Here is a 14,692-nt window from a genome sequence, read left to right on the forward strand (position 1 = left end):
GCGTTCTCTGTCTCCTTTCCATTTTGTAAACAACCAGGGGATCACAACTCAGAGTCACAATTTGCCCAGAGAGCCCCACCCGGTGCGGGGGTGCCATCCCATCGATGGGGCTGGGTCATGTTTGTCCCTCTTCCTTTCTCCTTTGAATGGAGAAAAGGCGGCGCATGAAACAGCCAGTGACTGTGGAAGGAGGCTGAGGATTTCCCTTGGGAAGCAGGTGGGAGAGGGAGGGCAGGTGGGTGATCGATCATTGAAGTGTTAGTGTGGCTTCAACAAACAAATGTATGTCACAAAGTGATTCACTAGTATGTCCTCATCCTTAGTTGCAATACTGTAGTAATTACCTGCAAAACTTCTTCAGGAAAATGACTAAGAAAAAAGATTATCAAGAGAGCAGAAGCAACATAGTCACCCTCCGAGCTAAAGCCTCACTTTCCCTAGTCCCACAATGTATCCCAAGCTGCGAGCCCCCTTCCTCACCTGTGGTGTCTGCTGCCCTCACCTGGGCTCCCTGCCCAGTGCTCCCTGAATCCCTCACCATGACAGCAGTGTCCTCTCCACCATCAGGACTGTGTACTCCCATGCGTTCTGGATCTCCTGATGCAATGGCCAGAGCTTGGTACAGACCCACCACTTTGTGACCATATTTAATGCTTAGAGACACGGAGCAAGAATACCATCCTGCTACATGTTCATTGATTCAGTGCTTCACCAACTTCACCTTGATCCATCCAAAAACTGATTTCTCTCTCTAGTGTTTGCATTCCTCCATGATGAACTCAGAGGGGAAAACAGAAGGATGAAGTAAGCTGAGAGAGACTATATCAACAAGTGGACAACGACAGTCTACCCAGTCATTCAGCAAGTATTGACTGCTAGCTACAGAGAATAGTTTGCAGGGAGGGGGACAAAACATAAGAGACTCTTAAATACGGAGAACAAACTGAGGGTTGCTGGACGGGTTGTGAGTGAGGGGTGGGCTAAATGAGTAAAGGGCATTAAGGAGGTCACTTGTTGGGAGGAGCATTGGGTGTTGTATGTAGGGGATGAATCACTGCATTCTACTCCTGAAATCATCATTGCACTATATGCTAACTAACTTGGATGTAAAATTAAAAAAAAAAAAAAAAAAATATATATATATATATATATATATATATATATAATTAGAAATAAAAAAGTATAGTTAGTCAGCTTCCAGTATATAATATACGAGGCTATTCTGTGTCTTTCTGCCTAATGTTTCACAGGAAATCAGCCCTCTAGGCCTGAAGGTAGTTGCTTCCTGAGCAATCTTTTCACGTTGTCATATTTTGTCTTCTCTATATGTAGCAACAATCTTTGCTTCATTTCTTTTTATATTTATTTTTAGGGAGCAGTCTGGGTGGGAGCCCTGAATGTGCTTAATGTCTTTTTTTTTTTTTTAACTTTTCCACATAAAGCTAATTAGATTAGGGACAAGGGACTCTTCTTTGAAAGCTATATGGTTTTTCTCCTGTTATAAACTGTTACTTTTTCTCCATGGAGAAAAAAATTTCCCTAACCTGTATCTTAGCACAGTAGGTTCCGTTTGCTCTCCAGACTGCTACTTGTGGGTTTTGGTTTTGTATATATAGTCAGTGCCAAGCATAGTGCCCAGGTCTATGGTAGACAAACTTATTGGACAACTTAATCTTACATATGTGTCAAACTTTATTAACTGAGGGAGGTATTGGCAGGATGACAAAGGACTGCCCCAGCTCACAGAGGTTTGGGGATTTCATGACTTTATATAGAGGGGAAGGGGCGGGAATGTGAAACTAATCACAAAAAGAGAACTGCTTCCTTTAACATGATCATTAAAACATCGTGTCCCCACCTGTTGGTACAGTGAGATCAGGGGCACCACGACCTCGTGTGGCAGCAGAGAGGTCACGGTGCATGGAACTCGAGAAATGAGGAGGAAACAAGCACTACAACGTGGCTGCGATCTAGACGAGCCGAGTAAGAAGACTGGTGCCGCAGCGGGACAGACGGGACTTCACCGTCGGCTTCCCCAGGTGTGCGTTCAGGGACGCGGCGACCCCTCGTGCGTCCGTCCCGGCGGTTCCTCGGGCAGCTGTTGCCACCGACGTCCCGGGGAACAGGGCGTCCAGGGTTACAGGGCGTCCCGGGGGGCAGGGCCGCGGCGGGGGACAGAGCGTACGGGGGAGGGGGGGCGTCCGGGGTGCACAGGGCGTCCAGGCGTCAGAGCCACGGCCGGGGACAGAGCGTACCGGGGGAGGGGGGCGTCCAGGGTGGCACAGGGCGTCCGGGGGGGGGGGGGGGGAGGAGGGCAGGGCGTCCCAGAGTCAGAGCCGCGGCGGAGCAGGCCGTCCAGGGGTCATGGCCGCAGCGGGGGACAGAGCGTCCAGGGGGGAAGGGCCACGGTGGGGGACAGAGCGTACCGGGGCCGGGGGGGGGGGGGGGGAGGCGTCCAGGGGGCCACAGGGCGTCCAGAGGGACAGGGCGTCCAGGGGTCAGAGCCATGGCGGGGTTGGGTGTCCGGGGCTGGGGCAGGGAGGGGCAGGACGGCCTGCCAGGAAGGCTTGTCCGGGGCGACCCTGCTTGCATCAGCCGCCGCAGTCCTGGGCGCTCGAGGGGGGGGCGGGACACCCCCGCCCGGTGACTTCCAGGCCCCTCCCGGCCTCCTGCCCGTGGTCCAGGTGCTCAGCTCGTTCAAAGAGCCCCGCAGGTGACAGCTTCCCTCCGAACTTCCCGGCTCCGGAGCCCTTCCGTGGGGTCGGGGCCGCGGGACTCTGGGAACCGTGCGGCGCTGGCAGTGCAGCCGGGTGAGCGTTCGCTCATCGTTTTGTTTACACCACGGAGTTACGTTGTCATTTTGCACGTGCAACACCAACACTTGTGGAGGGTTGCAAAGATGCCTCACGTGAAAATGAAAAGTTAGTTCTTGTAGAATTGAATGCCAAGTGTACTTGCTCCTGCCGGGCCGGCGCAGGCAGAAAAAGTCACTTTCCCTGACCGGGAATCGAACCCGGGCCGCGGCGGTGAGAGCGCCGAATCCTAACCACTAGACCACCAGGGACGGTGCTAGGAGAGGCGCCGAACAACCCTACAGGCTGGATGCACCTGCCTCCGGCCTGTGAGCCGCTGCGCGACCTCGACCTCGGGGTCTATACCTGTGCGGGGGCGCGCGGGGGGGGGGGGGATGACTATGTGAACCCCACCCGCAGGGGGGACGGGGCGCGTGTGGACCCCACCCTCGGGAGGACGAGGGGCGTGTGGACTCTATCCTCAGGGGGGACGAGGGGCGTGTGGACCCCACCCGGGCCCCACCCGCAGGGGCGACGGGGCGCATGTGGACCCCACCCGCAGAGGGGACGAGGGGCATGTGGACCCCGCCCGGGGTTCATGGCGGAGCTAAACCAGTCCTTAGGGCGGTCTTCATGGTAGCTACCTGGACTGTCTTCCGTGCCCCTCCTCGCAGATCGCGGAGGGATCCGACACGAAACCGTTCCTTTAGCTTTGGTTTCCTCAACACGCTTCAGCACGCTGAATACGTAGAGAAAGACTCCCGTAATAAAGTCATCCGTCTTAGAAGAGGATGGAGTGGGCGGAGCCGAAATAGCTCAGTTGGGAGAGCGTTAGACTGAAGATCTAAAGGTCCCTGGTTCGATCCCGGGTTTCGGCAAAGAGATCTCTCTTTTTTTTTTTTTTTGGAGCCTGTAATAGTTAGAATATTGATTTTGACCTCAACAAGTGTGGCAATATCCGTTGAACCGAAAAAAAAAAAAAAGAAAAGGACGACTTTTTCTGAAAACGTGCAGACCAGGAGGATGGTGCGATAAGGACGCCCTAGGAGAGGCCGGAAGAGAACGTGTAAAGGGAGGAGCCACATGTGCTCAGGGAAAACCGCTTCCCTCCCTTCTTCCCTGCGGCATCTGCTTCTCTGGCTGCAGCTCGGCTCCGCACAAACCCGCCCTCTCTTCCCGCCCGCGGACTCAATCCCAGCACCCGGAGCCCGAGGCAGGAGGCCCGAGGCGCTCCTTTCCGCGTCATGACCCCGTCTCCCACCCCCAGCCCCATTCTCTGCCAAAGGCAGGGACTGCAGGTGTACAGGGGAAAGGGAAGTTTAATAGGAGGAATAGCAATTCCATCTTTTTCTCCATTTCACGTCCCTTCGACAAATATTTATTGAGTGAGTGCGCTCCACGCAGCTCTGCAGAGCAAGAGAGGCAGGAAAGGAGAGCACAGGAAAGGTTCCCGGGACAGGGAACTGGCTGAGAATGTACTCGCCGAGGCGGGGCGGGGCGGGGAGCGCGGCAGAGGGAGCCCAGACGCTGCCTTAGCCTCCCTAGCCCTCCTGCCGACCTGCCCGCTCTGAGCTGGGCCCAGTCTTTGCCTTGCTTCTCAGAGAAGAAGGTTTCCCTCATTTCCGAGGCTGATTAACACTCGTCTGAGCTTATGACCGCTCGGCCCATGCCATGCTGCCCTGGGTCTTGACCTCTCCCTTACCTGCCTCTTTTCACGGTAGGAATGCCTGAATCTCCATCTTCACACACCAAACACACACTTGCCCTCCGGCCTTGCCCTCCGGATTCTTCCCGGACTCCCCTTCACCCACCACCACACCCGTTGGAAGAACAGCATTTGTCTCCACTTCTTTGCCGCATCAGTCCCGCAGTAGCTGAGGTCTGCCCTCAGAGAACATTACCCTGCACTTGCCAGCCTTCAAATGCCTTGGTTCTTTTTGGGCCCTAAATTAATGGTGTGCAGGCTGCACACTGCTGGTGTCCCTCCCTGCCTCCAGCGCCTTCCCTTGGTCCTGGGACTTCCACTCCTGCCATCCTTCTCCGGGCTCTGTCTGCTCCGCTTCTGACTCTCCTCTTCCCCTCCTGTAAGGACCCCTAGAAATGGTTACTTTCCAGGTCCTGACCTCCATCATCTTTGAATTAAATTTTTAATTGTTAGACAACTGTAGATTCACATGCAGTTATAAATAAGGCACGGAGATCCCAACCAGGCACCCTTTACCTGGTTGCCCCCAGTGGTGACATCTTGCAAAACTTGAGTGCAATGTCACTAGCAGGTTGCTGATATGATAAAGTCAAGATACAGAACATTTCCATCAGCACTGGGATGTCGACCTTTTACAGCCACATCCACTTTCCTCCTGCCCCCCACCCCCACATATGTGGCAATCACTAATCTGCTTTCCACATCCATAACTGTAATTTCAAGAATGGGACATAAATGGAATCACAGAGCATGGAACCTCTTGAGATTGTCTTTTTGCACTCACTATGATAATTCTCTGGAGATTCATCCAGGTTGTTGAACGCATCAATGGTTTATTCCTTTTTCTTACTGAGTAGTATCCTCTAGTGTGAATTTACCACACTTTGTGTGAACTTCCTCCCACTGAAAGACATCTGGGTCATTTCCAGTTTGTTGCTATTATGAATAAAGCTATTATACACCTTTGTGTACAGGTTTTTGTGTAAATATCAGCCTGCATTCCTCTGGAGTAAATACTCAGGACTGCAACTTGGTACTTGCATGTTTGGTTTCTAAAGAAACTGCCAAACTGCTTTTCAGAGTGGCTGTGCCATCACCTGCCCACCAGCCGTGTACACAGCCTCATCAGTCTTTGGTGTGGTCAGTTTTACTCTAGCCATTCTGACAGGTACAGAATGATGCCTCGCTGTGGTGGTAATTTGTCTTTCCCTAGCAGCTAATGATGTGGAAACTTTTTTCATCTGCTTATTTGCATTTATGTATCTTCTTTGGTGAAATATCTCTTTAGGTCTTTTGTCCAATCCAGTAAGAACATTTGTGCGCAGGTTTTTGTGTGAGAAGCCCCTGAAAACAACTTGAAGTTCGGACTTGTTACCAACTGCCTTATTATATACTTGTCACAGCGTGCAATTCTTATGCAGCTGTATTTACAAAATGTGATACAGCCTTACTGCTTTGGGAAAGGCCCAGGGCACGATGGAGAAATCCCCACGATAATAGGCTGGTCAGAAGAGTTTCCTCCAGTCCCAACTGACTGCACCACCCTCCCCTGCATCAAAACCTAAACATCAAGCATAGGATAGTGTTTAAAAAATACTAATAATAAGACAACAGGCCCCAAATGGAGTGGCTTATGCTAAGCACCATGTCACCAAAACAAGACTTAATTAGTTTTGGCTCTTCCAGAGATGGAATCTTAAACCAATCAATCAGGAATTTCCCAATCAGTGTAAGTGAGGTAGTCTGCCTGATAGACACCACCCCCTCAACAAAAGAAGTTGGTAGCCAAAAAAAAAAAAAAAAAAAGGATTGTTCCGAGCAAGTGAACTTCCCATTGGGTAAGGGGCAGGAGAGTCTTAGGAGGATTACGTCAACTTTGTGGGGGGGCGGGGGGTGTTGAGAAGGCCCAAGTGACAAATTACCTCTTTGGTGCTGATCAGAAAATTCCCAACTGACCTGTTGAGACTTTCACTTCCAGAGGAGGCTGGAACTGCAGTCAAGTTAGGTGTTACGCCCAGGTTTGGTGACTTGGCCTATATAACACCATTTGGGGCCTGTGCTTTCTTTTGAACAATAAATATATATTTGGTCTTTATTGTGTTCCTGGCACTGAGCTCCCACACCTCTTGGAATTTCCTAAATTAGGAGAACTACAAAGGTGGGCTTTGTTATGTTAATGAGGTGACTTTTGGATCCCCAGGGGACAGAGACTGGTTGCCAGGGAAACCAATCAGGAAATGCACCAGTTACTAGTTTAGCTCGAGAGAATCAGAGGAACACGGGCCAGGCCGATGGAGGGAAGGTAAAGATGAGGCGGTAAAAGGAAGGATGACAGACCCACCTTGTGTAATAACCAGTCTCCAAAGACTGACCTGAATGTGGCACATCTGTCACTGACCACCCTGTGGGCCGGTCCCAGTGAACCTGGGCTGACCTCCTAGAATGTCATTGAAGTGGCCCTGTGACATTTCTGTAAGAAAGGGCAGTTAGTTAGTCTCTAAGAGGAAGCCTGGAGGCCAGCCCGGAGGAGGCTGTGCACAGCTGTGGGGTAGGTCAGAGTCCTGGCCAGGCAGCACTCCCCGGGGACCCCCATTACACTAGACGGGCAAGGTGGCTACAAAGTGGGTCACAGTTCACACTACTCCTTCATTATAGGACATTAACATACCAAAATCTCCTCCCTAAGGGAGCCAGGACAGGAACCCTTAACCAAATAAGGAGGAAAAGAAGCATGTAGCCCCGCTTCCAAGAAAGCCCTGTCCCAAGTAAGAACATTCCAGCCCCTCCTTAACCGCTGTCAGTAAAAAATACAAACCCAACCCCCGGGGCATGCAGCTCGCTCTAGCATGTTCCCGCGCGCTCTCTCTCTCTCTCTCTCTCTCTATCTCTCACTCACCCTCTCACATCTCTAGAGTGTACTTTTTGAGGAGGGAGCAAAAGGCAAGCTGACAAGCTGCAAACAGCCCCCCCACCACTACCAACCAGGTGGGACATGTGTGATGTTCCTCGGGCTCTCCTGGATGCCCAAGAACAAAAAAGGGGGGAAAACAAAGGGTTAACTAGAGATCGAAGTCCTGCAGGACGGGAGTCTCCATCAGTTTACAAATGTCTTAGTAACTAACAAGAAAAGGCAATCTTATCCATTGTCTAATCTCCAGAAACCTATAGACTGTTTCCTGGAGCCCCAACATCACCCTCTCCTCCACAGTGATGTGGGAACAAAGGCAGAAGGAAATGGCAGGTAGAACTAAGTTTCCTTATAACCTGCAGCCCATTGACAAATATTTGAGAGTAAAACATTTCTCCAGGAACCCCCTACTGTCTCAATGCTAATGCTTTGCTAGAGGGAAAACCACCACACCATGACAATAGCTAGGCCTCCAGTGTCCTGTGAATCTTCTCTAGCACATGAAAATCTCACTTGAAACTTCCCCTGTACTTTACCTGCCTCAACACCATAGTATATAACCAGTCTCTCTTCGTGGTCCTGGGCAACTCTTTCTGCCCATGGGTCCTGTCCCCATGCTTCAATAAAGTCATCTTTTTGCACCAAAGACGTCGTCTTCAGGAATTTTTTCTTGGCCGTCAGCTCCAGACCCCACCATCACCGCAAAAACCTCATCACTCTTCACTTTAATAAACTTACCTGCTTGTGTCTCTCGTCCAGTGCGTTGTGTCTACTCTTGAATTCTCTCTCCTGAGGAGACCCAGAGCCTCAGCGATGTCTTGGACAGGCCAAGTGGAGGCCTCAGGGCCCAGGGTCTCCCCAGTTCCCCAACAACAACTCCAGGCCTGAGGCCTGAGCCATAAGAACCCTTGCAGCTTCTCACTTGGTTTCCTGGAAAGCTCCCTCTCAGAACCCGGTAACCAAACTGTGGGAAAGCAGCCACGTGGCAAGGCCAAGGCGAAGCCCCCCAGGGAGCAGCTTCAGCTGAGTCCTAGTGTTATGGAACCAGGCTGGAACGCTGGCGGAAAAACCAAACAGCACTTGGAGATCTTGGTGGTTCGGAAATTTATTTAACACCGGCGGGCTCAAAGGAGACCATTTCTCCAAAGACCTGAGCCCCGAATGCAAGCGGGAAGGGTAATTTATAGTTGTCAGCCTCCATATCTGTGGAGGTTTTCTCGGGCACAGCAAACAGGGCAAGAAGAACCCGGAAGAGGGGTCTCCAAGCCAGAGACCAGAGCTTGTTTTAGTCCCGTTGGCCATCTTTGGCGAAGTACTTTATTCATTTCTCCAACACTAGTAGATCTGAAGCATCAACTGCCCCTGCCAGTCAGGTGAGTGCGCCCTCGGGGACATCCCAGCCCAATCATGCCTGCTGGGGAGGACTGGAGTTCCTGCTCACATCACATGAAACAATTGCCCAGTCAAGCCCACAGAGTCAAGAAAGAGAATAAAATGGGGTTTGTTTTGTTTTGTTTTGTTTTTGTTTTTAGAAATCATAGCACATTGCCGCAAACTTAATTGGCTTCAAGCAGCACAGATCTTGGACTCCTGTCGCCCCGGAGTCTGGTGTGGTCCCACCATGCTGAAATCAAGGCTTTGGCCAGTGCATTTCTTTCTGAGAGGCTTTAGACACTGATGTCTTTGTTTTCTGCTGGCTGTAGGCTAATGGCCATTCGCGGCTTCTAAAGGCTCCTAAGAGCCATCAGTGGGGTCCTTCTCAAATCACACCCCTGTGACCTACTCTCCGCTTCCCCTGCCACTTTTAAGGACTCTTGTGATCAAGGTCCTTGACCTTCATTGCGTCCCCCAAGTCCCTTCTACCATGTGAAATTCACAGGTTCCAGGGATACGTGGATACCTTTGTTGGGGGGCGGGGGGAAGGCATTATTCTTCCTTCCACAAGCCTCTATGCTTTGGAACTCTTGTTTACACTTTTATAGATCATCAGAACACATTGTGAGCTGTGTCTTGACAACGCTCCAGACTTTAAACTTGACCTCAAAGACCATGCGGAGACCGAGAAGTGTCCTTCTGGCCAGAGAGGTCGGTGTAACCGGTATTTTTGCAGGCTGGTCCTGCCAGTACTGTGGGAGCTGGGCCGCAGCTGACACACAGGTGCCTTTATGCAAATTATGTGACCCACATGGATGGATGAATTACAATAAAGTACCAAACAGGGGAAATGCCAACTCTTTTCAAGGACTCAGGGCTGGGGTCTCTGGGCTCAGCCCAACGTCAGCCCCTATTCACCTTCTCCACAATGGCTTGCAGGACACGTCAAGTGACAGGCCCTGAGTAGAGCACAGAAGAGGGAGAATCCATGGGACCAGGTCGCTGGAGGAACATGGCAAGTAAAATAGAACCGGGGGTTGAAAAGGACAGGAACATGATGATGCCATTCACCTGCCATCACAGCAGCTGGTCTCCTCCAAGGTGATGCTTTTCTTATGAAGATGTGAGATTGGAAAATCAGGGTCTAAACAGAACAACAGGCCCAGTCCACACAGGTGGAGAAATGCCATTGTTCACTGCCACATGGGAGTCCCCAAGGTCAGAAGACAAGTTTGGAAGTGAATGAAAGGAAGCCAACAGAGCTGATGAGGACGTGTTGCTGGGAATCATCTCCTTAACATACTTGAGAACTGGCTCAGAACTGAGGGGTCTCAGCAGGTGGGGAGGACAGAGCAGGAGATTGAGGAGAAAAAGGAGGGGAGAAAAGGATTAGAAGACAATGACAGGAAGATATTTCAGGATAAAATCTAGGCTAGACTAATTGTCAAAGAGGGAGAGAAATATTAACAATTCCCTTAATCTGAGAACTGTAGTTTCTTCCCCCTTAAGAATCACAGTTTCAGTAAATTTGCCTGCATGATTCTGTCAGGAGCCAACTTCTATACTTCCACCTTCTCCAGGTACATAGGAAACTTGTGAGAAAAAATCCTACCCATGCTGTCTTCTCTTTCCCTGCAGAGAGAGGATACGCCACAGCTTCCAAAACCTTGTTGAGCAAATGGGGCCCAGGTGTGCAAGCAGGATGCTGGTTCCCTCAGCCCTTCCTGCCATCCAACCCTCCTCTCTCTAGGCTTTTCACTGCTGAAGGTATTCTCTCCCTCCTCCCCTAGCGTTTCTCAAATTTTTTCTAGTAGGGTCCGTAATTAGAAACACTATTCACATCACAACCCTTACTTATTTGTAATGCATGCTGAAATTTTGCAACCTATTCTTTCATCTAAATTGAAATTCTAGTTGTGATCCACTGAAGTGATTCATGGCACACAAAGGTGTCACAACCTGCAATTTGAAAAACTCACCACCTTTGACCTTACACTTAAACTTCAAGTACCAACCCAAGATGTAAATTTCAATTATATCTTATACTGACCACTTCTGGCCTTTCTGGCTCATTTTCTCTTGCCTGCTGGCAAATTATTTAACGTGTCTCGTTCCATATGCAGCCCAGGTTTCATGGGTAATCATTAGAATTACTAGCAAGGATAGCCTTCATTTCCTTTCCTCACTCCCAGCCGCGGGACAAATCAAAAATGCACCACCACTTTCTCCAGACTCTGACTATCTGGGGGTCAAGAACACCCCTGACTGTGCTCCTCTTTTTAACCCATTCTAAACCAGACTTCTCCCCCCACTCCTCAGAAACCCTGTCATGTCTCCACAGACTCTATGCTGAGGAATCCAGTGGTCAATTCTCAATCTTCAGTTTGCCCACTTCTCAGGAGCGTTTGGCCCAGTTGATATTTCCTCTTCACAGAAACAGATTCTTCACTTTGCTTCCAGAATACCACACCCTCCCAGTCTTCCTTCTACTTAAACGCAGTTCCTTACTTCCTCGTCTTCCCAACCTCTAAAATTTGGAGTTCCCCAGGGCTCTGATGTGAGTCCACATACGTTCTGTATGTACACCCGCTGCCGGCCTGAGCTCACCTGACGACGTGACGGTAAGAACCCTCTGCCCTGATGCTTCCCATACTTAGACCTCCAACCCCATTTCCCACCGAGTGTAGTCAGTGATGTGACTGATGTCTCCTCCACTGAATGTCTAAAAGGCATGTGCTCACAGATGCCTTGATCTGCTCTCCAGCCTACAGGGCTGCTCCTTCCGCATTTGTCCTCATCTTGATAAAAACACAGCAGTAGGGGCGCCTGGGTGGCGCAGTCGGTCCGTGAGTTCGAGCCCCGCGTCGGGCTCTGGGCTGACGGCTCGGAGCCTGGAGCCTGTTTCCGATTCTGCGTCTCCCTCTCTCTCTGCCCCTCCCCCGTGCATGCTCTGTCTCTCTCTGTCCCAAAAATAAATAAACGTTGAAAAAAAAAAAAAACACAGCAGTAATTTGCTTTTCTTTTATTTGTTTGTTTATTTATCTTGAAAGACAGCAAGTTGGGGGAGGGCAGAGAGAGAGAATCCCAAGCGGGGTCCATTTGCACTGTCAGCGCCGAGCCCGAAAACACAGCAGTAATCTGAACTTGTGAAATAAAACTTGATTTTAAATAAGTTATACTTTTAGTAAATAAATTAAAAAAAGGTCCCGTTTCACCTGTTTGGCTGCCCTTTCCTGTGAACATTTTCTTCCTTTCCAAAGCAGTGTTATTTTCCCTCACCACGAGTCTGTGTCTGCATGTGTGTATAAACCTTTGTCACAATCTGCATCATACCATCAAACAATGTTGGAGAAAGAGCATATAAATTTCTGTTTTATTTTGGTCCTTTTCACTACTCTCACCCTCAAAGTGTTTCCAAATTAGAGGATATTCTCACACTTTGAAAGTGCAGGTTTTACAGGAAGCCAGCGGTTCGACATTTTTTTCCTATGGCAGATGGCACACAGTAGCCATCTGGGAGGCACATGCCTCGGTCCATTTCTATGAAGTCGGAAATCTCATTCAGTTCTTCTGCACATTTTGAAGAAACTACACAGTGACCATAAAGCTCCAAAAACCACAACAGCCTCAATATCACGAGGAAACAAACACAATTGTTTTTTAGCAGTGCTGTGTACAAGGTGTGCAGAACACTTACCAGATATTATCTTTTCATTTGCTTTGGTAAAAAGTTTGTAGGCTAAACAGAATTTGTCAGAATTTACATTTGTGCTTTTTGCCAAATATACAGATAGGCAGGCAAGGTCTAGTTTGTATTTGAACAAGATACCAACAACCATTTGTTTTATGTATCTGGTAATTTCGTTAAATCTACATACTGACCGAGAAGAAGGTTTTCAATGCCATGATGCAAATAAAAGGCATAGGGGCTGGGGGAAATCTTCTGTCTTGCTGCTGTATTTTGACGCATGACTTAAAGTGACAGCACATTGCAGACAGCAAGGTCCGCTGTGGAATCAGCTGCAGGCTACAAGGGGCCAGCACGTGGTACTAACGTGTCCTCTCTAGTTCATGCACCTGCTGCAACCTCTGACCAGGAAAGAGAGCAACCAATAAGATCATGCCTGTTTCTTCCTAGTATTAGACCCCATGCCATTTTCAACTGTTAGTGTCATTTGGGAGGTGAAAGATCTTTGGTTAGAACGTCATCGGACTTGTGGACTCAGTGTCCCTGTGCAGGTCCACACCTCCTCCCCCGTGGGGGGTTCCAGATCCTCTTCTCTAGTGAGGCTCTCCCTGTTTTGATTACATGGCTCATCCAGTTGTACCCGGTTTTTCATTTTAGAGCTTTTCAGCGATGTCTGGGTCGCACTGGGGCTCAAACGGCAATCATTCTCGTTTTCATTACCGGATCTCTTAGAAAACGTGGTCACACTATTCACAGTCTTAAGAATCACACTAGCATGAGAATGAACAAGTCACTGGGTGAAAGGCACAGCCCCGGGCCACTAGCCTGGCCTGGGCACCAATGGTGGCTGCACCCGTGCTGAGCACAGCAGAGGGTACAGACTTGCCTGGTCGCTGTGTTGCACGCCTGAAACGAGCACCTGTGTGTGTCAACTATGCTTCAATTAAAAGTACTTAAACTGCAGAATTTGATTCAAAGCACGCGAGTTAAGCTACAGGCAGAACACAGCTGCTCCAAAAATGCTCACTTGGCATATTGAAGTCATTCAGACGGCGTGTCTCTAGAATCCCAAACCACAGCTTGCAGACAGGCAGGGGGACAGGGACTCAGGAGCAGGAGTCGGACGGACGACAGGGGCGGGGAGAGGGGGGGCAGGCACTCAGGTGCGGGAGTCAGACAGTCAGACGGACGATGGGATGCGGGGGGGTGGGACAGGGACTCAGGTGCGGGAGTCGGACAGACTACGGGGTGGGGGGATAGAGACTCAGGAGCGGGAGTCGGACGGACGACGGCGGGGGGGGGGGGGACAGGCACTCAGGTGCGGGAGTCGGACAGACTACGGGGTGGGGGGATAGAGACTCAGGAGCGGGAGTCGGACGGACGACGGCGGGGGGGGGGGGACAGGCACTCAGGTGCGGGAGTCGGACAGACGACAGGGGCGGGGGGGGGGGGACTGGGACTTAGGTGCGGGAGTCAGACAGACTACGGGGGGGGGGATAGAGACTCAGGAGCGGGAGTCGGACAGACGAGGGGGGGGACAGGCACTCAGGTGCGGGAGTCGGACAGACGACAGGGGCGGGGGGGTGGGGACTGGGACTTAGGTGCGGGAGTCGGACGCGCCGCAGCCACCCCTTTCCGGACGCCTCAGCTTCTGGACCGCGCGGCCGGGGGTGGGGGGAGGCCGAAAACGGGCGGGACCTGGGGCTCCTCCTGACACTGGGGGTCGCAGTCGTGTGTGTGCAAGGTGGTCCCGCGGGCGGGCGGGCGGGGTCCCCGAGGGAGTTCGGGACAAGCCGGGGCGGGGGGCGCGCGTCCGGGTCCTGGGCCTCGGCCTCCGTGGGCCCGAGGGTTTGGCAGCTCCGGCCGGAGGGCGTTTTCTGCCCCGGGCGGGGGCGGCGCGAAGCTGGGCCACGTGCAATCTGGGTAAAACCGTGCGCCGAGGGCGTTTTGCCACCTGCCTCCTTAGCGCAGTAGGCAGCGCGTCAGTCTCATAATCTGAAGGTCCTGAGTTCGAACCTCAGAGGGGGCAGCTCACTTTTGCGCCCTGGCGGGTGGGCCAGAGAGAGGGAGGGGGGTCTCAGATTTCTGGCTCCTGGTCCGTCTACACCCGCCGCGACTTATCCTCACCTCTTCCCAAGAGCCGGATCTTGTGTCCGAGTCCCTCTGATCTCCGTTCTTCCTTGGGGCAGTGGCCTTTACCGGTGCCACTCAGCGTGTTGCAAACA

General features: G+C 51.2%; 3 non-coding genes across 3 annotated transcripts; 2 read left to right on the top strand and 1 right to left on the bottom strand.

Moving 5' to 3' along the window:
* Positions 1–2,992: 2,992 nt before the first annotated feature.
* On the bottom strand, positions 2,993–3,064 carry TRNAE-CUC (transfer RNA glutamic acid (anticodon CUC)). The gene has a single exon. It is a non-coding gene; the product is annotated as a tRNA-Glu (tRNA).
* Positions 3,065–3,597: 533 nt separating this feature from the next.
* TRNAF-GAA (transfer RNA phenylalanine (anticodon GAA)) lies at positions 3,598–3,670 on the top strand. Its single transcript has one exon. It is a non-coding gene; the product is annotated as a tRNA-Phe (tRNA).
* A 10,753-nt stretch (positions 3,671–14,423) lies between these two features.
* Positions 14,424–14,496, top strand: TRNAM-CAU (transfer RNA methionine (anticodon CAU)). The gene has a single exon. It is a non-coding gene; the product is annotated as a tRNA-Met (tRNA).
* Positions 14,497–14,692: the final 196 nt, after the last annotated feature.

This window comes from Prionailurus viverrinus, chromosome B2, assembly GCF_022837055.1.
Source record: "Prionailurus viverrinus isolate Anna chromosome B2, UM_Priviv_1.0, whole genome shotgun sequence".
NCBI classification, from domain to species: Eukaryota; Metazoa; Chordata; class Mammalia; order Carnivora; family Felidae; genus Prionailurus; species Prionailurus viverrinus.